The 19,755-nt window shown below is 40.2% G+C and overlaps 1 protein-coding gene and 1 long non-coding RNA gene across 4 annotated transcripts in view; both read right to left on the bottom strand.

Annotated features, from left to right (window-relative positions):
• Positions 1-19,755, bottom strand: part of GRB10 (growth factor receptor bound protein 10) — a 185,249-nt gene that overhangs the window by 43,071 nt on the left and 122,423 nt on the right. The gene's annotated exons all lie outside the window — the stretch shown is intronic.
• Positions 16,721-18,293, bottom strand: LOC109314042. Its single transcript, XR_002102206.1, has 2 exons — positions 18,129-18,293; positions 16,721-17,775 (listed from the first exon to the last, which is right to left on the bottom strand). It is a non-coding gene; the product is annotated as an uncharacterized LOC109314042 (long non-coding RNA).

The following is a 19,755-nucleotide window of genomic DNA, read 5'->3' as shown; positions in this document are numbered from 1 at the left end:
TGATCACTTTCTTCTCATCCCTTTTATTTCCTCTCCCAGCTTCACATGAAGACCGCATTTATATTAATTCTGCCCATATCAAGTGAAAGCACAGGTTCCTTCTGCAACAGATCAAGGCAAACCAAAATGCAACAATACCAAGAGTGTGTGCTTCTGGAACACGTTTAAAAGAAAATTTGCTAACGAGTTTAGTTTGGGGCCTTTTGCTTTTGAACATCTACATTGACATTAGTCCTGTTTCTAAAAATTAAAAATGGCTCTCTTGTTCAGCACTAACTTTTGACTGTTTCACTTTGGAAGTTTCACTTGCAGTTCACCCTCAAATCGATTAATTAGCTCTGTCCACTTATCTCTCTCACTCTTGAATTTATTTTCCACTTGAGAATTTGACTAGTTTGAAATCAAACAAGCATGTACTGTATGTTCTAAACATTAATGGAGATAAAAAGAACATGTCAGAAACCTCCCCCAACCCTTGAATTATACAGATGCTTTCCTGTTGGCATTGTTCTGCTCAAACAATATACGCTTACTGCAAAATTATATCCCCATACAATCAAATTTTCAATATCAAGAATTAAATTAACCCCACATTAAAACACTGTGCATCCTAGCAAGAAAGGAGATAGATATTTATCTAGCAGAAACCTGAAGGGTAATTTGATATGGAAAATCTTACCTCAACAGCACGTAAAAGGCAGCAGTCAGAAGAACAAGATGGCATTTTAAATATAGATTGCCTCTTGAAAGAGAGTTTGTTCTCTACCTCCTTCCAACCCTCTGCAGACTAAGCTGCACACACTGGGCGTTTTATCGTTGTCAATGGATTATTGTACTGTACCTGTCACGTAGCCCCTGTTGTGGGTACTGTTTCTGGGGAGGCAGACAACTCTTCCAGAGCTCCACTCAAAGGGTTACACGCAATCTTTGCGGTAGTGAATCAAACCACACTGTGTAGACCAATCCTAGCCCTCTCTGTGACTGATGTAATCATTTCCCACACACTATCAGACTTCCAAATTATCCCCCACCCCAGCAAGAAAAAAAAAATTACATAGGAAATTTGTTTTTTTATGACCACCCACATACGTTTAAAAAACCTCTGATATCAAAAAGTTCAAAGGAAAGGAAGGCACAAATTCCAGAGCCTAAAGCAGGCATGCTCCCTGAATTCTGATTTCTTTGCCAAATCTCTCAATAGCCCAGCCTCACAGCAGCTGATGTCATCTACATGCAACTTAAGCACTTGAACTTCTACTCCGCTTGCTACTGCTACCTCTTGCTTCGCCTTAGCAGGCTCACCCCCCTCCTCCTGATCCTTTAACAAAGTGCTTGCTTAGTGCTCTGAGTTCTCATTATAACAGACTGTGGATTTAACGAGTGGAATATGTGCCGCTCATGTGCGTGCCTTGCTCTAGTGCTACAGGTTAAAGCCAGTGCTATGTCACTGATTAGGTATGCCACTGACTGAATGCAGGACAACTTCCACCTCCCTCATGTCTTCCCCCAACCCCCACCACTCACTTTCCTTTCCCACAGCTAAGGACAAACTCAAGCCCAGTTAGGGAGGAGTTAAAAGCTTAATCTAGCTAACGTGACTCAAACCCATGCATTCAGGAAACTGCTTCGTCTGACAGCAGGGATGAGCCAGCTCTTTCAGAAGTCGGCTCTGGAGAAGAGGAGGGGGAATCCCCGTTGCTGTAGCTCTCGGGAAGGTATGCATTCTGTACAATGTTACAGCTGCACACAGACTGCTGGTAACACTTCACCGAGTCTCAGAAATCCTAGCAAGGAGCTGTTTGAGGGGGCTTTCCCACTGTTCTGGGCCCCCTAGGCAAATTTATTTTCTGCAATTAACACATTTTACAGTATAAATATAAGGCATTATTCTACACAGCCATCTCAAAGTTGAAATATGAACGTTACCAAACTACTTTGCAAAGCTTGCTGTGTACGGGGAAAAGTGATGAATGCTCAAGCCACTGGAGAAAAGCACATGAATTAATGACGGAATGGACTTCTACATTCGTTATATGGATCTAGAAGGCAATTTCAAAATAAAACTTACTGTTCTTCAAGAAAAGAAAGGTTTTGGGGGGTTTTTTGAAGGAGGGAGGAAGAAGAAAAGGAGAGAATGTTTTCAGATTCTGATCTATTGTTAGAACTGATACCAAAAAAAGAGAGTAAGCTATTTTTTTAAAGGGGGAAAAATCATCTTTTATAGTTTATTTTGTACACCTGACTCCACCCTCTGTAGCAGAACAAAATTACTTAGTTGGACTTTCTATCTCATGAACTAACCTGTTGGCATCACTCGCGCTGCTGCAAAAAGGAACGTTCTTATACTTCCTGCTTCCCAGGCCCAAGAGATAAAGAGCTGTTTCAACTGGGAATGGCTGGTGAGGACTTGTGAAGGACAGGAAGAAGAGCCATAAAACACTTGGCACCCTTCTTCCCATTGCCAGAGAGAAGGAAAAAATGCAGTTGGAGTGAAGTCAGCAGGAAAAGGTGTTAGTACCCTCTCACTAACTTGTTCTCTAGTTGTCCTGTGTGTGCTGAAATGCTTCCTGAATTACTTAGTGCCATTTTCTTCCCTGACTCCCTATTCACACATAGAAATGCACCACTGACATTTCTACTTTTCTTTCTATAGCTATGTACTGTAGGAAGAAACCCAGTATCTGCATCTGTAAGCTATTGCTAAGGCTTTATTAAATATAGCATGGAATTCATTCAACACTTTAAGAAAAAGATTTTGTTCCTTAGATGTTGCTGAGGGATCAGAATACAGCAGGTAGCCAGAATAAAAGCAAACAACTTAATTTCATCAGCTGTTAATCAAGGACAGCACGTGGCCACATGTCACCAGACGCTCCGGACACAAAGGACCACGTTGCTAGCAGGACATAATGGCCTAATTCAAACACTATTCCAGTAAGGGAACAAGGGAGAGCAAGCAGCAAAGGCAAAGCGCAAAATCTTTACAGCGTAAAATATGACATTTAGGGGTCTGAGACAGGAAGAAAAGCTGAGTTTGATTTCATTCAGGTGACCCACAAAATATTGTGTGTTAAGGGCAAACTTTAGATATTATGAGGTTCGGGGTGGGGAGGGAAAGAGGGAGAAGGAAGGGAAGAGAAAGGAGAAGCTTAGTTCTTACAACCATTTTGTTAATATTGCAATAATCTCAATAGTACTAAAATGGTAAGAGGTGCATGTGTGTTTGTGTGTGCATCCACGTGTGTGTACGTGTGTTACAATGTGCTACCACCTAATATAAACTTGTAAGACTCCATTTTGAAGCCTGTATCTAGCAGAAATGCCACACTCAAACACACATGATATTGCTATGTAAAACACTAGAGCTCTATTACAGGAACATAAATTTCACCTGCTTATTTTAATAGCATGAAGGCTCCCCCCGCCCGCCTCACCATGCTTCACTAAGACAGGGTCCAGAAAATGAGTTTTAAAAAAAATTTTCACTCTGCCCTTCTGAGGCAAAATAAAACAGTCAAATGCTTATAATAAACATTTACAAAATGCTCTTAATTACATCAGCAGCATGAGGCACCTTCTATTCAAAATTAAGGGTAGGAATGTTCAGCCAATCAGAGTACTAGATTGGCTGAACATTCAGTGCCTTACAAACGCAAAAGAACACATAACAGACTGCACCATTGTTCTATGAAGAATTCTTTGAGAGAGAGGGAGAGAAACTTAAATTGAAAGCACTTTAACATACATCACTTACATGGTTTCATGTCATGGCCACTTATGACTGATAAGTCCACCCACCCCCTCCTTCCTCCCCCCAACACTTCTTCCCTCCCAATCCCACACCTTCCCTGTATCAACTAGAGTGACTTGGTTACATGAAGTAAGAGAGATGAATAAAAAGAACAAGATTTAAAACAGTTCTTTGCCAGGGCTGTATTCAATTTTCATCCCTTCTCCTAATATTTTAATTTGTGCACTTTCTTCTTCCTGCAAATGAGTGTTATTGCAAGTACCTTGTGCAAGGCAGGAATAACAACTACTTCAAATGAAAGACTATAAAGGGAAATTTTCATACGCTCAACTTTCTGGAAAACTTTCAACATTCAAAACTGAGTTGACATAGAACTTGCTTCACTTTAAAGATGCCCCACCCAACACCATATACTAGTTATTTGACTTCTTGAAAAAAAGAGACATGGCAGTGGATTAGTTTCATTTTACATATGAACAACTTGGTTGAAAACTTACACTCCTTACGGGGTGCATCTATGCATGCAATTAATGTGATGCAATAAACTCTGGAGCAGTTTAAGCCAGAGTAAACTGCTCCTGGACACACCATCTACACATGTGCCCAGAGCAGCACGAATCTGAGCCGGGGCAGATGGCCAGGGCTGACTAGGTGCAATTTATGCCCATAGTCAGTATCCACACATGCGTTTCAGTGAAGTAAATTACACTGCTGTAAGACAGTCTTATGGTGGAATTAATTAAATTTACTGAGCCCAAATACCAGCACACGTAGATGGTGATGCTTTACTGCAGAGCTAATTAGTTTACCCCACAGTAAAGCGCATGTGTAGATGCATCCAGTGAGTAGCAGCTGGTTCATAGGGAAGTGACTAAGGACATGTTCACATTATAAGGTTTGATAGAGTTTAGCTCAGTCAAGCCTTGTAATAATCAGACCCTGGTTTTCCCAATTTCTCTAGGCATCTCTGGAGCTGCTGGGTGAGAAGCATGTTCTAATTGTCTCACTGAAACACATGAGGCAATTCTAACATTTTCTCCCTCCAGATTTTTCTGCAATACTGGGGTAGGAGAGCAACAACAGAAGTAGCAGCAGTAGCAATAAGAGCATGAATTCAAAATGTAGGGCCATTAAATGTCACCATTCACTGGACAATGCTTTCTTTATAAAAAATAGGGAAATAAATTCATAGGTAACCTTAACTTTGGCACTTTGTGCACATAAACATAAATGAAACATTGAGGTTAAGGTTCTCATAGCAACATTCACTCTCTCACGTGGCACACACTATATTTAGGCACATTCTTAACAGCCTTTGTGCAAAGAAAAAGAGTTAATATTATAAAGGACCTCAAATCTTGGCATCTGACTTCTAAAGCTGATTGTAATATTAACATTGCACTGGGACTAAAAATTAGACACGACATACCCCCAACCACCTTTTTTGTAATATCACTCTAAGTTTTAAACTCTTTCCTAGATTCACAGGATTTATTTGTTTTGAAGGGGAACTGAGACCCCTGAGGGGTTCAACTTTAGTTATACCCCAAAGTTAACATAGGCTGGTAGCTGCCAACACAATAACATACTGGGTACTGCAGTTTTCACTCTACTTACAATAACAAAGTACAATAAGCACACAGGTTTGACACATCTGAGCTTCAAAACCAGTCCTACTTCAAATGCATAAGGACTATCCAGTGAACAAACATCAAATTTTGGATTTGGTAAAATGCATCCAATGCTGGTATAAGCTGAAAGACCAGTCAGTGTCCAGTGCCCAAGAAAACAGAGCATGGCTGCGAGCAAACTGTCAGTTTCAGAGCAGTAAGCTTTGATGCCAGTGCTAAGGATATGATCAAAACAAGCTTAAAGCCTACTATTTGCTATTGTTTTACTGCATAAAAAGCAGGCATTTCTCCCCTGTCCCACACACCTTTTTACAAAGCTGGCTGCTTGATATGGGGCACCTGCTGGAGCCCCTGATCTCAGGCTATTGTTTTATCCTCTCAAAGGCATGAGTACAAATGGCAGTCTGTGGAACCCAAGGGCTGTGCTAAAAGTTTGCTTAAAGCTTCTCCTAAAAGCTCAGATGTGTGAACTGAACTCAGAAGTACTGCATAAAACCACACTTTCTACTCACTGAAGCTTTAAAAGCAAGCAGTTCTACATAACTGCACACTTGAAAAGTCTGAAGGCCTGGAAATACTATGAAAATGATATGTGCCCTAAAATACATATTAGATGAAACTGCTTCTCTTAGACTCAAGACTCCTGCCACATGTTACACTTAAGACCAAATTAACCAGTTAATCACATTTTAAGTTGTGACCCAGCCACATGTTCAGTCAATTAATGGTGTGATGAAACAAGGAACAAGCCACAATGTATACCACAAAAAATGTGGAATAATGTTGTGGCCCATGCCTATCATGCCATTAACTGAATGTGTGAACAGATGCTCTCCGCTGTGGCTGGGAGCCCTGTCAGCTGCTGGAGCTCACAGCTGTGAAGATGCCCCATGCAATAAGGCATGAGTGGATCTGATGCTGGATACCACAGTCACAAGTCCTGCCATGCACATGTAGCACAGTAAGAAGTATAGTTGTGTGGATTGTGTATTAGATCCTAACATGCCTTAACCTGAACATTCAGTGGGGGCCCGAGTGACACAAGCCTACCCATATTACAATGAACTGCTTTTATCCTGTCCCAGAAGTTACCTCACTACTTTTAGTTTGTTACCTTAAGGCTCACAGCACCTTGAGTCATTTAACCCTCCAAATTCTTTCCACTTATAAAATTCAAAGCTAACTTTTTCACCCCACTTCCCCATCTATGCTGACTTTGGCTGTAGCATAGCTACAATTACCATTTATGAACACGTACCTAAATTTCAAGAACAGTTTGAAGGGCATTCCACATAATGAACGTGGAAGGAAGTAAGATGCTTGAAATTTACAGTAGATTAATTTCTAAAATTGTAAGGCTCTGCAGAAGTGGACTGACAATATAAACAGAACAAGTTGATTGAGTTCCACAAGGTATTTGGGATTCCAGTTTCCTTGCATGTTAATGTTTTTGAGAAACATCTCATCTCCCTCTTCAGTGTCATCCTCGCCTTGCATCTACTTTCCCTGATCAATTTTGGTGATCAATCTGAAGGCAAATTTTCCTGCTCAAATCATTTCTTGTGGTACATCTTTTGTAAACCCTTTATAAAGAAAACTTGGTATGGCCACAAATAGTGCACCTTGGATAATGCTAGCCAGGCATTAGTCATTAACCCTGAATACATTTTACTGAGTAATCCATTCCTAATGTTTTAGCGACTTCCACCCTTATATCTACCATAATACTTATTTATCTCTGACTTCATTTCAAGGATGAGAAAGATTTAATTTTTAATACAGAAGTTCTTACAAACTAAACAACACAGTTCTAGAAAAGGCTACAAAAAAGAAATCAAGATTTAGGACTTCTTCAGTAGCCAATCGTCTTGCCAGCTATATTAAATTGTTCTTGCCATTACAAATTATTCTTTAGAAATTGAATTACCACCACATATTCCTCACTGGACAGGCTTTCAACCACAGAGCCCACATCCATTTTAATTTTGGCACACAACATAAGACCCTGGGAAGCAGTTTTCCAGTGGGTTAAGTAACACGGTTTGGGTCCTGCTTACTCCAAGTGGTGGTTCTTTCCAATAATATACTGTGATAACTATGGCTGAAGCATTCATGTTCAGAACACCTTGGCCTGATTATAAGGCAACAGGCCAACTTCAGTTAGGTGACCCAGACTCATATATTAGCTTCCTGCTTGATTTGCCAGTCTGTGAACATACCTTCCTCCCAGACATGATGAGAGACTCGCTCTTTCTCCTAGGCTTACCCCTAGGGACATTACAGAGCAGAATATAGGGCTCCATTAGTGATTGTAAGTTCCAGTTCTGCATCAGATCGCAGTAAACTTCATGATGTGATATCAGTTGTGAGCCTGCTACCTCATTTCAGAGGCAGATTTTTAGAAGGTTTGAAGTAATATTTGTGAGTAGCTGTATTTTTTTAATATATGGGAAATGCCTAGAGCTACCTGCTGGAATAGAAGCTATGGAAGAGTTTTATGCAAGCCATTAGCTTTAAGCAGGCAGGCTGCAATAGCACTGGTGTAACAGTCCCAGGCACACAGAACAGCCCAAGTTGGGAGTTTTCAGCCATGCTGCATATCATGGCTGTCATGTTTATTCTCTTGCATAGAGCAGGGCGCTAAGAAATTTAAATATTGCTTTTAACAACGAGAGGTTATATTTTGCCTGAAACAAGTCACATTGGGTCCCTAAATAACAACTAATCCAAATTCCATTGCGTCTTCATCCCCAGAACAAAAAAGCCTAACGAGGCAACAGTTGCTTGCCTATCATCAGGGATATACAAAATATAGAGCTGCTGCCCCCCGATTTTGCAGGCAGAATATGGGGCCTGGCAACCATTTTGGAGGCAGAGCACAGTGGGCCACTCCATGTCTCTGATTAGCTGGGAGGCCCCAGTGGTCCTGCCCCTCACCACTGACAGGCTGCGAGGGCTGTTTATCATGTGACCCTATGTGAAATCTGTAAAACTGCAATTTTGGTAGGTCCCTACCTATCATTACTGAGCAGTAAGTACAGATACTCCTGGACTTTTAATCCTTGATTTCAGGGCTGACTGTTGTGGAAAGGGTGGTTTTCACTGGAAAGTATTTTTTGCCTTACCTGCTACACACATACTTTCCTACCATTACACTCATGCCTTCTTTTCTTTTCTTTTTTTTTTTTTTTTAAGAAAAAGAAACACAAAACCAACAACAACAACAATGTGATCACACTACTGTATGCCTATCTGCTCCTACTGATGCTCCCATGCTTGGTAGTTGTGCTGGGCTGTGTCCATTCCTTTGTTGGACTGCACTGATGGAGTCTAAAGAGCACCTACAGCATATGCAATACATTTTGATAAATGCCAGAATCTGTGGCCCATCAAGAAAGAAATTTAAAAATTTTTGCACAGACAGCACTGAAAATAAACTGATACAAGTCATTAACTAGCCATTCAGATGGAAAGGAAAAAGCTGCTGGTCGCTTCTCCAGCATGAGATGAAGGGGAGGGTAAACTAAAGATACCTTCTACTCCTACACCACAAACTTTACATGAGAAAAGTCAGGTCATGAAGGTTTAGGGAACAGCCTACAAGAGCTCCCACTAGCCCCCCTCCTCCCTGCTAATCCTTGCATATATGCTTGATTAGTGGTGTGATAATGGTAGGAAGGGGCAGTGATAAAAAAAGTGACAGACTATTACCAAAGGCTTTCTTGAACTTAGAAAAGTATTCAAGTGTTTCAAAATTAACAGCAATCTCCCTGGATGTGAATATTGTGATAGGAAAGAAAAGGGGTTGAATGACTATAAACTAAAAACAAAGCAAAATATTCAAGAGGAGAGAGGGGAGCGGAGGTCTAGCAGTGTGTTGCTCTGACCAGTCTTAAGGCTGATCTAATTCAGAATAATAATAAAAAAAGGCATAAATATGTGAGTTCAGGGCTGGCAAACTCACAGCACATGTGTCACAAGTAGCATGTAATATACAACCACTTCACCTGGCAAGCTGTGGATCTGGCAGACAGAATAATGCAGATAAAACAGAGGAAAGTAGAGCAGTGAATAAGGAAGGGAGGAGAGAGCAGAGCAATGGATCAGGCAGGGAACGGGGAACAGAATGGCACTTGGGGAATAGGCGAGGCTTCTTTTGTGGCATGTTGGCCAGAAAGGGTTGGCCACCGGATAGTGATGTCTTTGAGGCAAGGTCTGTCTTTTTGTTCTGTGTTTGGACAGCATCTAGACCAACAGGAACCAGGCTCATGGGTTTGGCTCCTTTTTGCTGCAAAGCAAATATTAACAAAACTCAGACATGGTTAAAACCTGAGTATTTGTGCACTGAGGATGGAGACAAAAGTTACTGCAAGAGCCAGAAATCATGAGATTCAATTTGAACAATATGTAAGCTAATTTATCTGGTTTCCATGAGAAAACTAATCCATAACAAAAATATATTAAAAAATGCATTTAACAGTATTTCCAAGAGAGATCAATAAATGAAAAGACGCACTTAATATTTTCAAGAGAGACGAGATATAATGCTGGATGTGCAATTTGATAAAAGCTCGCAGTACATTATTGACAAGTTGTATGCTGCTATCTCAAGCTTTTCAAATACAAGTCAACCATCTTAAAAATGAAATTTGAAATCTCATATGATCTGGAATTCTTTTTTCTTTTCTTTTCTTTTTTTTTTAATGCTGATGCCTGCAGCCACGAGTGTAAAATATCTGACTTTTATTAAAAAAGATGAGTGTGTCGGTTAAACCTCCAACTTCTAGAATCAAGATATCAAGAGAAACAGCAACACCAAGATACACATTTGTTACATATGCAGAGGGGTACTGGTTGTAGCTGTGCTGGTCTAAATGCACAGGCAGACAAAATGCTTGCAGTAGAGACAGTATCTTTTATTAGACCAATTAAATAGAAAAGATTTTTGCTACTATTTAGTTGGTATAACAAAAGATGCTGCCTCTTCCCCAAGAATTTTGTTTACCTATGCAGAGGTATGTGGGGCTTCAGGGATGTGCCCCTGGTATGTGTGGATGAAGACATACAGATTTAACTATCTGAAGGACAGACCCGAGGGAGGATATAGCCTGCAACAGTGCAGAAGGAGAGAGAAGAGAAATGGCATAGGTAAATACTCGAAACTGAGAACTGATATACCCTTAAGCCACTTCATAAGCCAGGACTGTTTAATGGTACAGGTGTAGCTTTCTAAAACTATTCCACATGGCTAAAAAAGTACAACTGTCTTTTTGCACTGACAAAGCCCTTAAGAGTTCAAAGCACGTGTTGAGAAGAAGCCCTCCAGCTTGAAAGCTTCAGCTGAACTTTGCAAAAGGCTTTTCCAATAGAACCAAGTTAATATTGTTCTATGAGCAGGTGAGGGTGAAGGGTTGGCAGGTTTAAATACTTATGTTCTGGTATGCCACCATAATGTCTGCCCACTGGTACATTCTTTGGGCTGCAGTCCTCAGCACTGTTATTTAACTTCCTGTTTCACAAGTTACTGGTCCTTGAAAGCACAAGATTGCAAGCAGTGTTGGTTAATTGTTGCTGACTGCAGCTTTGAGAATATTTTAAGGTTCAGTTTGTCACATTAAAAAAAGCATTATTGTAAAAAAGCTGCTCACATTAGGAAGCTATTTCTGTGCAACTGTGTCAGCATTAATTGTGTAACTAGAATTAACCCCCTATAGATCCCTGCCATGAAAAAGTTATATAAAATGGGGAATATCATGAGAGGTGTTTTGTTTTGTTTTTAAATTCGTTAGTACATTTGATTTTTACTGGCTACTTTAAGGCAGAAAACTTATTAAAACTTCTAGGGATCCGTGCCAGGTAATGGAAACCCTATGGAGAAACACCTTCAGTTTTTTTTTTTTAGATCAAATTCAAGGAGTAACCAAACAAAAGAGGAAAAAAGCTTTCTTCCTGGTGTAATATCCAGGAGGTTCCTTTCTGATGCAGACTGCCTGATAGCTCCATCTTCAACACTGCAAGCACCACACAGGTACAGAATTTCCATTCAGCTTAGTGTAGCCAAGATTTGTTCACTGCTGGGAAGAAAACCTTGTTTTTTTAAACAAGATGGCATCTTGCCCACAAGGAAATATGAATGCAGTCATGCACCAAGTTTGTTAGTACACCAACCCTCTTAAAATGAAGGTGTAAAAATGCATGCATATATGACTTTAAAAATGGTAAGACTTTTACAGCACAAAATAGGAGTAATCTTATTTTCCATTTTCCATGCATCCAGGCTGTGTGCTATGATAGGACCATAGTACATCAGTGACAAAATGAGTTCTGATGCCATGATGATCCCCTCTAATTTAACCTACCTGAGGTTCCCTTGTGTAACCTTACTTCAAACATTCTGTATCTCCCTTCTTCCTGGTGGGGGCACTAAAAACAAAACATACACAACCTAACCCTTTGCTCAGCTTACAGGGACAAATTCCCTGCTGCCATGGTTACCATTCCAACTTCTCTTGTGGAACTAGAAATAAAAAAACTTCCCTTGAGAACAGAAGGCTATAATGTTAGCTCTCTCTCCCTCCCCTCACTTATCATTGTTAGCCACTAAATCGGCTACATCTGGCATATTTAATTTGGACTACATAAAATGTCACTAATTAAAAAGATGCCGAACAAGCAGTACATGACATTATGGAAATAGAGAGCATAGTATTTGAACACAGCCCATTAGGAATTGAAAGGGCCAGCTAGTTTTCCCTAAGAGCTCAGGGATAAAGAAGGCTAAATGGTTCCTCTATAAATTCTCGTTTCTGACAGCATGGTCCGAAAGTCCTGCCTTAGAATCTAGGTATATGAAGGTCTTTAAGTGTTCTCTCCTGCAGCAGTTGTGCTTATAAGCATGGCACTAATTCAGTCCGATGCTGAGAGCATTGTTAGTTTGGCAATGCAAAATCCTTGTTATACCTTTTTAGTTGGATGCCTTTGTTAGAGACATAACGAGTGGAATGTTTCGCAGAACATTAATACAGGTTGTTGCAGAATGCTCACATGGTCATGTAGCCTTCTCTGAACCCTAGAGAGCTGAGAGAAGTCTCTCTCCAAGTTATATTTTAACAGTCTATTTTGCAATACTGCGCATCACAATGCTATCGTAATCTTCCTCCTTCCCTCAGAGCTGTTTTCTATCAGTTATGTTCAAGGTTATCCTCCCCAATTTCATTTAAAGTCTTAGATCCATTTCCCAGTCTACCAAATCTCATATATCCTGGTATCTGTATTTCATTCTAGTTATATGCAACGACACTATGTGCTATCAAAATAATACTTTTGCTGATGGCAGCTCCTTTTAGAATCTGCAGCCATACGGCCTGATAAAGTTCAGCCCATTCTCCTGGGTGGCATTTATACCTGTGCAACTAAACCACTAGTCAGGACACTTCCACCCATTAAATAGCTTTTCAGAGCCAAACCCCTGCCTATGTAGGCACATACAAAGATCATTTCATATTCAAGAGCTTGTCTCTATCCTCCATACCCTATTGGTAAAGCATCAAAGCTAAAGATGATCATCATTACAATATGGAAGGAAAACTAACTCTGAGGTTCCACAAGAGGTTTCCACCATCTCCTGACTATTCAAACAATCCATAAGTAGTAAAGGGGAAAAACAAACAAACAAAAACACTTGCATGTTTGTTTCATATTCTTTCCTTCAGTGTCCCGAAGATTAAGGAAATCTTGTGAGAACAGAGCATTTTAAAACTAGTATGTTCCCAGTCTCAACTAATGAGAAATAAAAAACCCCAGAACAAACAAAAAACAACCTCCCCCGTTCCCCGCCAATGCATGCCTTTGTTTACACACGAATATAAACTGCTATGCTAGATACCCAAAGCATTTTGCTTGACATATTTTCAGGTTTATTCTTACTGGGACTCAAACAAGCTTCCTAAACCCAAGACAAATTCCTCCAAAACTGAGATTTAATGGATATGTTGACTGATGGTCTAATGGTTCATTGTAGTAACAGCTGTACATCAGCTACCAGGTGTTTCATTCTGTATGCTACACTGAAGAACTGCTCGTATTAGCAACACAATATTTGTTGGTGTATTAGCATTGGAGTATAATCTCCACAAGTCTTATTAACTTTAATTAAGTTAACATATCATACCATGCACAGTAACCATACTATTTCACAGTCCCTTTCCCCATATTAATTTAAATACCCATCTCTTCCAAATGTATTAAACACCGTGTATAAAAGTAAAAATTTCAAATACCAGATAGAGACGATTTGAGATCCCTAGCTACTTCGGTTATGAGTAGATGTCTCATTTAACCCAGGACTAATTATCTTGGAGTTTGACCTGAACTATAAACAGGAGCAACACAGTCATTTACACAGACCCTTCCAAGCTACATTGCTGCTCCTTTGCCAGTGAGTGGGCCAGTGAAAGTATACAGCCTGACCAGCTTGTCCCTGGAATGAGCAACAATCATTACAAAAACATAGAACAGGATGTCCCGGGGGGAAAAATATTAGGACATTTTATCTGGAATAGTTCAGAGGGACTTGAAAAGGGATAATATACATGATCCTGGGACAAAAGGCTTTCTCCCAGGACAAACAAAATATCTGTTTACAGCCAATGGGACAGAGACATCTGAGAAGAGCACTCAAGTACCCTTGTGGTAGGGGAAGAAGAGAAAGTATTAAGTAATTTTACTGTTAACTTGTACATATTTTAACCATTGAAAAACAAACCAGCCTTCAACCAAAATTGGAAGCAAGTAAATAAGTAAGCATTTTTCTATTTTATTACAAACTTACTCCAGCATGTTTAAAATATATGTGAGCATACCTACTTATATGTTGTTACACCTTAAATAAAAACATTAAAGCCCACTATAAGTTGATCAGTTGGAGGATCCAAACATAATCAAGCTGGCTTTCATTAGTACCTTGCTAGGCCATTGCAGGATGTTGCAAAAACTTTCCTTTGATGAAAATTTATCAGACTACATTCAGAAGGCAATATATTGGTTTAAATTTTAGTGTTCATCAACAGTAAGCCTGATGAGGTAAATTTACCTAAATGAATATCATGATAGAAAAATCTAGCTTTATCATTAGAATGAAAGAGTTTTACTTCTGCACACATTAGTTTCAAATTATTATGAAGCTGTCAAGACATGGTTAGATTTCACTGATAGATTTCTAGGGTTGGAAGGGACCTGTAGATCATTGGGTCTGACCCCCTGCTCCAGACAGGAAAGAGTGCTGGGGTTAAGTAACCCCAGCCAGATGTTTATCCAATCTCTTCTTGAACACCTCCAAGGTGAGGGAAAGCATCACCTCCCTTGGAAGCCCATTCCATATTTTGGCAACCCTTGCCATAAAGAATTTCTTCCTTATGTCCAACCTAAATCTATTGTCCTTCAGTTTGCATCCATTATTTCTGGTAACCCTGAGGGGTGCCCTGGTAAACAGAGCTGACCTCCCCCTGGTGAGTGTATAGGCAGCCACAAGATTGCCTCTCAGCCATTTCTTGCAGCGGCTGAACAGATTCAGGTCCGCCAGTCTGTCTTCGTATGTGCTTACCTGCAGGCCCTCAACTATACGAGTAGCCCTCCTCTGAACCCTTCTGAAGTGTGGCGTCCAAAACTGGACACAGTACTCCATCTGCGGCCTCACCAATGCCGCATAGGGGGGAATTATCACTTCTCTAGACCTGCTTGTGATGCACCTGCTGATGCAAGAAAGAGTGCTGTTAGCTTTGCTTATTACCTCATTGCACTAGCGATTCATGTTCATTTTTGCATCCACCAGGACTCTGAGATCTCTTTCCACTGTTGTGCCACCATATCTCCAAACAGTTGCGAGAACAAATTTTATTCCCTATTCCCATCTACCCTGCAAACTGAAGAAATTGTGGCAGTTTTTAAATAGGTTTGTTCACTACCATTGGTCTACCTGATTAACTTCTTGCATGAATGCAGTTTATTGCCCTTTTCTATAGTGGAAGAACCAATGTACCATCTTTCATGGAATATCTTGAAGGCAAAAATGGGTTGTGAGCCGCGTTAAAGAAATATTTAAATTGGTCACCTGCCTAGTTCCTTTTTTTAATGTATTATGTAAGTGAATATTAACTTTTTAGATGGAAAGACATAGGATCAACAGATTAACCTTGCATTTATAAAAGTGCTGCTCTCTGTTACTCTGAAAGAACAACAGAAAACTGTACACCTACAGGGCTTGCTAGGCTGTGGCTTTACTAGTGTTATTTAGGTTGGAGAAACCATATGTAACACTGACGAACAAAGAAGACAGAAACAGTTTGATCTTATTTTAGTAAGGTCAGTGGTAAGCAAGTTTCCTTGAGTACATAAACATGTACAGACAGAATGATCTTATAGCCTTGGAATTGCCTTCATTCAGAAGTGGAGCTAATTGGTTATGCCAATAAAATATAATACCTATAAACAAGTTCTGTCTAGTATATCTAAGCATAGTCTCTCCCTCCCTGCCCCCCATTTTAACACAGGTTACAGTCAAAGTTAAAGAAACCACTTATACAGAAGAACACTAGAAACTTTATTCCTGTCCTGGCACCAGGGACAGCCTTTAAAAGGATTTTGTAGGTGCAATAGTTGCAACATGGTGCTTCTTGAAGGAGCTCTCTGAGAAAAATCTAGGTCACTGAAACTTTATCTGAAAATGAAGCACAGAGGAGCCAAAATTGAAAATAAAGTACTGATATAGAATTTACTACTTCCTTCACAAGGACATTTTTTCTAGGCCACCTGGAGAAATCTGGGCACTTTTTAAAATTTTATTTTGATCAATTTAAAATCATTCCCATTCAAAAAACACATTGAACCATGTATATGTATCAGTCAAGGCCAGCTACTTGCAAATAGTTTTAAAAAGGATTACAATTGAAAAGCATAGACAGTTTGGACAAAATGGTGCATTGTTTTGTGTGTGTATGTATATATATGCATTTGTATTTAGTTTTTTTCCTTAACCAGAAAACTGGATACTTGTTTCATCTCTTCATCCCAGGAAAATTCTACAGCTTTTACTAACCTATTAAGATTTGTTGGCTTTGATTATCACCATTACCATCTCCACTTATATCATAAAAAGATCTGCAATAATTTTGACTTCAAAACATACCTCTCTTCTCTACCCCTCCACTTATTATTTGGGGTCAGCAGCAGACAAGAGTATTTCTTGAATTAAACACAACTGGTTTTACATGCTGCATCTTCAAAGTCCATTCTTTTACTCAGAGATGTTACTTCTAAACCCATTATTATTTTTTCCCTTTTCAAATGCTGCTTTTCCTATTGAATCTGGATTTCCATAAACAAGCCAAGTTCTAACTTTACACTGTTTTTTTTTCTAGTGACAATTCCTTTTGCAAAAGTGATTTTGGGTAATTAAGATTTCTACTGAAGATTGGTCTAGTCTTGTTTTTGTGGTATGAAAAGTGGAAAATTTTTGCAGGAGTTGCCAATCTTCCCTTCTCCCAGCTTTTGGCATGTATAATCGCATTTAAGAATAAAAAAATTTGCTGGCTGCTGAATATCAACAAACACAGACTGTACTTAAATGATTTTCTGTTCAACTGTTGCTTCACACACAAATACTCCAACAAGACAGACATTGATAAGACCCTCAATGCAACTTAAAATAAATAATTGGGTTTTATGGGTTTGTTGCCAGAGTACTCAAGGTTCTTCTTTCTACTCATCTGACTGCACACACAATAAAAAAAAAATCAAATGATCCAAGATTTGTTACTGTACCAATTTGTACTGAAGTTCTGCCAACCTATACGCTCTATTAATTTCACTTTTTAAAGTATTATGAAATAAGGAGACTGTCAGCTTATTCCAGGCTATATTAGGACAGCTGGTTTTAAAGACTAATTGAAAAAGACTTACCCTATCGTGGGAGTGTATAAATCCTGTCAAGATGTACACAAGACAATGTTCAGGTTTTTAGTGTGTTCCCCTCTAACAAAGAACATTCTCCCAATATAAACCAGAAGATATCTTCCTTATGAGGACTGGCATTAGAATGAGTTTATTACCTTTCCCAATGCACACTGCAGAGCACTGGTATGGACTGATGGAAAGTCAGTTACAGCCTTGAAACCCTGCTTTAGAGAAATTAACCAACATTTCATCTAAACCAAGCCTGAAAATTGTTGCATTGAATGTTTTGACAGAGGTGTTATGAACGCAGGACAGCTCTTCAGAATACAGGAAGAGCTTGAAAAGTCAGAAGCAACTTGCTGCCATATTTTTGGAGTGCCTGCCACATCAAAAAGGGCTTGGTCTGTAGACTCCAACTGTTGCTCATTCCAACACAGTCGCTGGCTGAAAAAAGAAACATTTGCTGCTCAAAGAGAATTCCAGTGGCACCCTCAAAGATTTTAGAAAGTCTCCAACATGGGTCATTCTCAAGGACTGTAAAGGAGCTGCCAACTTCTGCTTTACTGAAATTTAAAATTGTCCCCCAAAACAAAATATGGACCTTCAGTTGTCATGTCATTCTAGCTAGTGTTAAATTGGACAGACATGCAGACTCACACTCAGCATTTTATTTAAACACCTGTGTGTAGGAGTTACCCAAAAAAGACAGTTCTAACATAAGCCCCAGGAAGAACTGGAAAAGCCTTTCAAAGCCCACCACCCTCCCAGATGCCAATATCTCTGCAACTAAATAGTACCTGCCATTTCTGTCACATGAAGCAGCTCAGCTGGCAGACATTTCATGGAGATTGTGGGTGGGAGCGGAAGGAAGAGAGGTCATAGTTTCATCGTAGCTAGGATGAGGAGGGACCTGGACAGATCATCTAACCAGACCCCCTCCCACAGGCAGGTTCACAAGACCCCAGACAGATGATTGTCTAACCTCTTTCTGAATTTGCCCAAGGAACGGGTGAGGACCACTTCCCTAGGAAGTTGGTTCCAGATTCTGGCCACCCTAACTGTAAAATATTGCCTCCTGATCTCTAACCTAAACCTAATCTCCATCAGCTTATTACCATTGTTCCTCCTCACCCCAGGTGGTGCTGGGAAGAATAGGGCTCTTCCTATTTGCTGATGGCCTCTCCTGATGAGTTTGTAGGCAGCCACCAGATCCCCTCCTCAGCCTCCTCTTGCCAAGGCTGAACAGGTCAAATAGCACAGATAGGCTTGGAAGATAATTCATCTCTCACAGAAGAGTTCAGCAGATTGGGGGAGGAGGGGAAATGATTAGTCAGAGATGAGCAATTACAACTTCCCCTGGTTCTGAAGTTCACTGATGACAAAACAAGCCCTATTCACTTGCTCTTTCTGTCCCTCCAAGAGAACAGGAACATGGCGATGAAGGGTGTACTGAGGTCTACTCAAAGGCATCTACTGAATTGCCAATTCCTAATTGCACAGACATGCATGCATGCCTTTCAGATGGACATGTCAAGACCACTGTATTTAAAATTAAGCTATGCACAAGTACTTTTTTAAATTTAACGTTTAGTTACAATAGGCAAATACATTTATCAAACAGAAGTATGAAATGTAGCTCTGGACTAACATACAGCACGTGTCTGTGTGCCTTTCCCAAATACCTTTGACACTATGACCAAGTTGAAAGACTTCAGACATGTTGACGTAGATATATTAAAATGAATAGGACTTGATAGAAAACTTCCATATGTTCATTTTATCCCTATCTTGGTGAAAACAAAATTTTGTGGGATACACTTCAACAAGAGAGCCAGGAGCTTTTTAGATCAGGAAGGGGGCTCAAGTCAAGTCACCACAGATGATGGGGTTTTTTTCGTAGAACAGAGGTGTCAAAGATCAACCCTAGGGGTTGGATGCAGCCCAGAGAGCTGCACTGTCCAGTCCATGGTGCTGGCTCTGGGTCTAAGTTGACCTATGGGCCACACAAGATGTATGCACCCATTCTGGGCCACTCTGGGATCTGGGATACATACTGCACACAGTGCTTGCCCCAGCTCCACTGGGTTCCAGACTGGTTGGAGTGGGTGCTCGTGTAGTCCATGGAATAGGGTACTGCATGCAGCAGCATGGATCCCTCAGTGACCGGAACAGGCACTGTCTGCGGTGGATCCAGTATGCAAGGAGGAGTGGGGGAGGGTGTCTGTGGGCCCAAACTGGCCCATGGACCAGCCCCTGTCCACTCATCTGGCCCAGGGAGCATATGGGTTTCACACTCCTGTTATAGAGATTGTATTCATATTAAGCATGCCACACTTGTGCTAAAGGACAGACTGCTCAGATTAATAAAAAATTTAAATGTAGCCCGAGACGTTATATTTCCCTTCCTTCCACTCCTCACCCCCA

This window comes from Crocodylus porosus, unplaced genomic scaffold (assembly GCF_001723895.1).
Source record: "Crocodylus porosus isolate Cpor-Errol unplaced genomic scaffold, CroPor_comp1, whole genome shotgun sequence".
NCBI lineage: Eukaryota > Metazoa > Chordata > Crocodylia > Crocodylidae > Crocodylus > Crocodylus porosus.
Note: the sequence above shows the minus strand (reverse complement) of the source record. Positions and strands in the feature narration are given on the sequence as shown.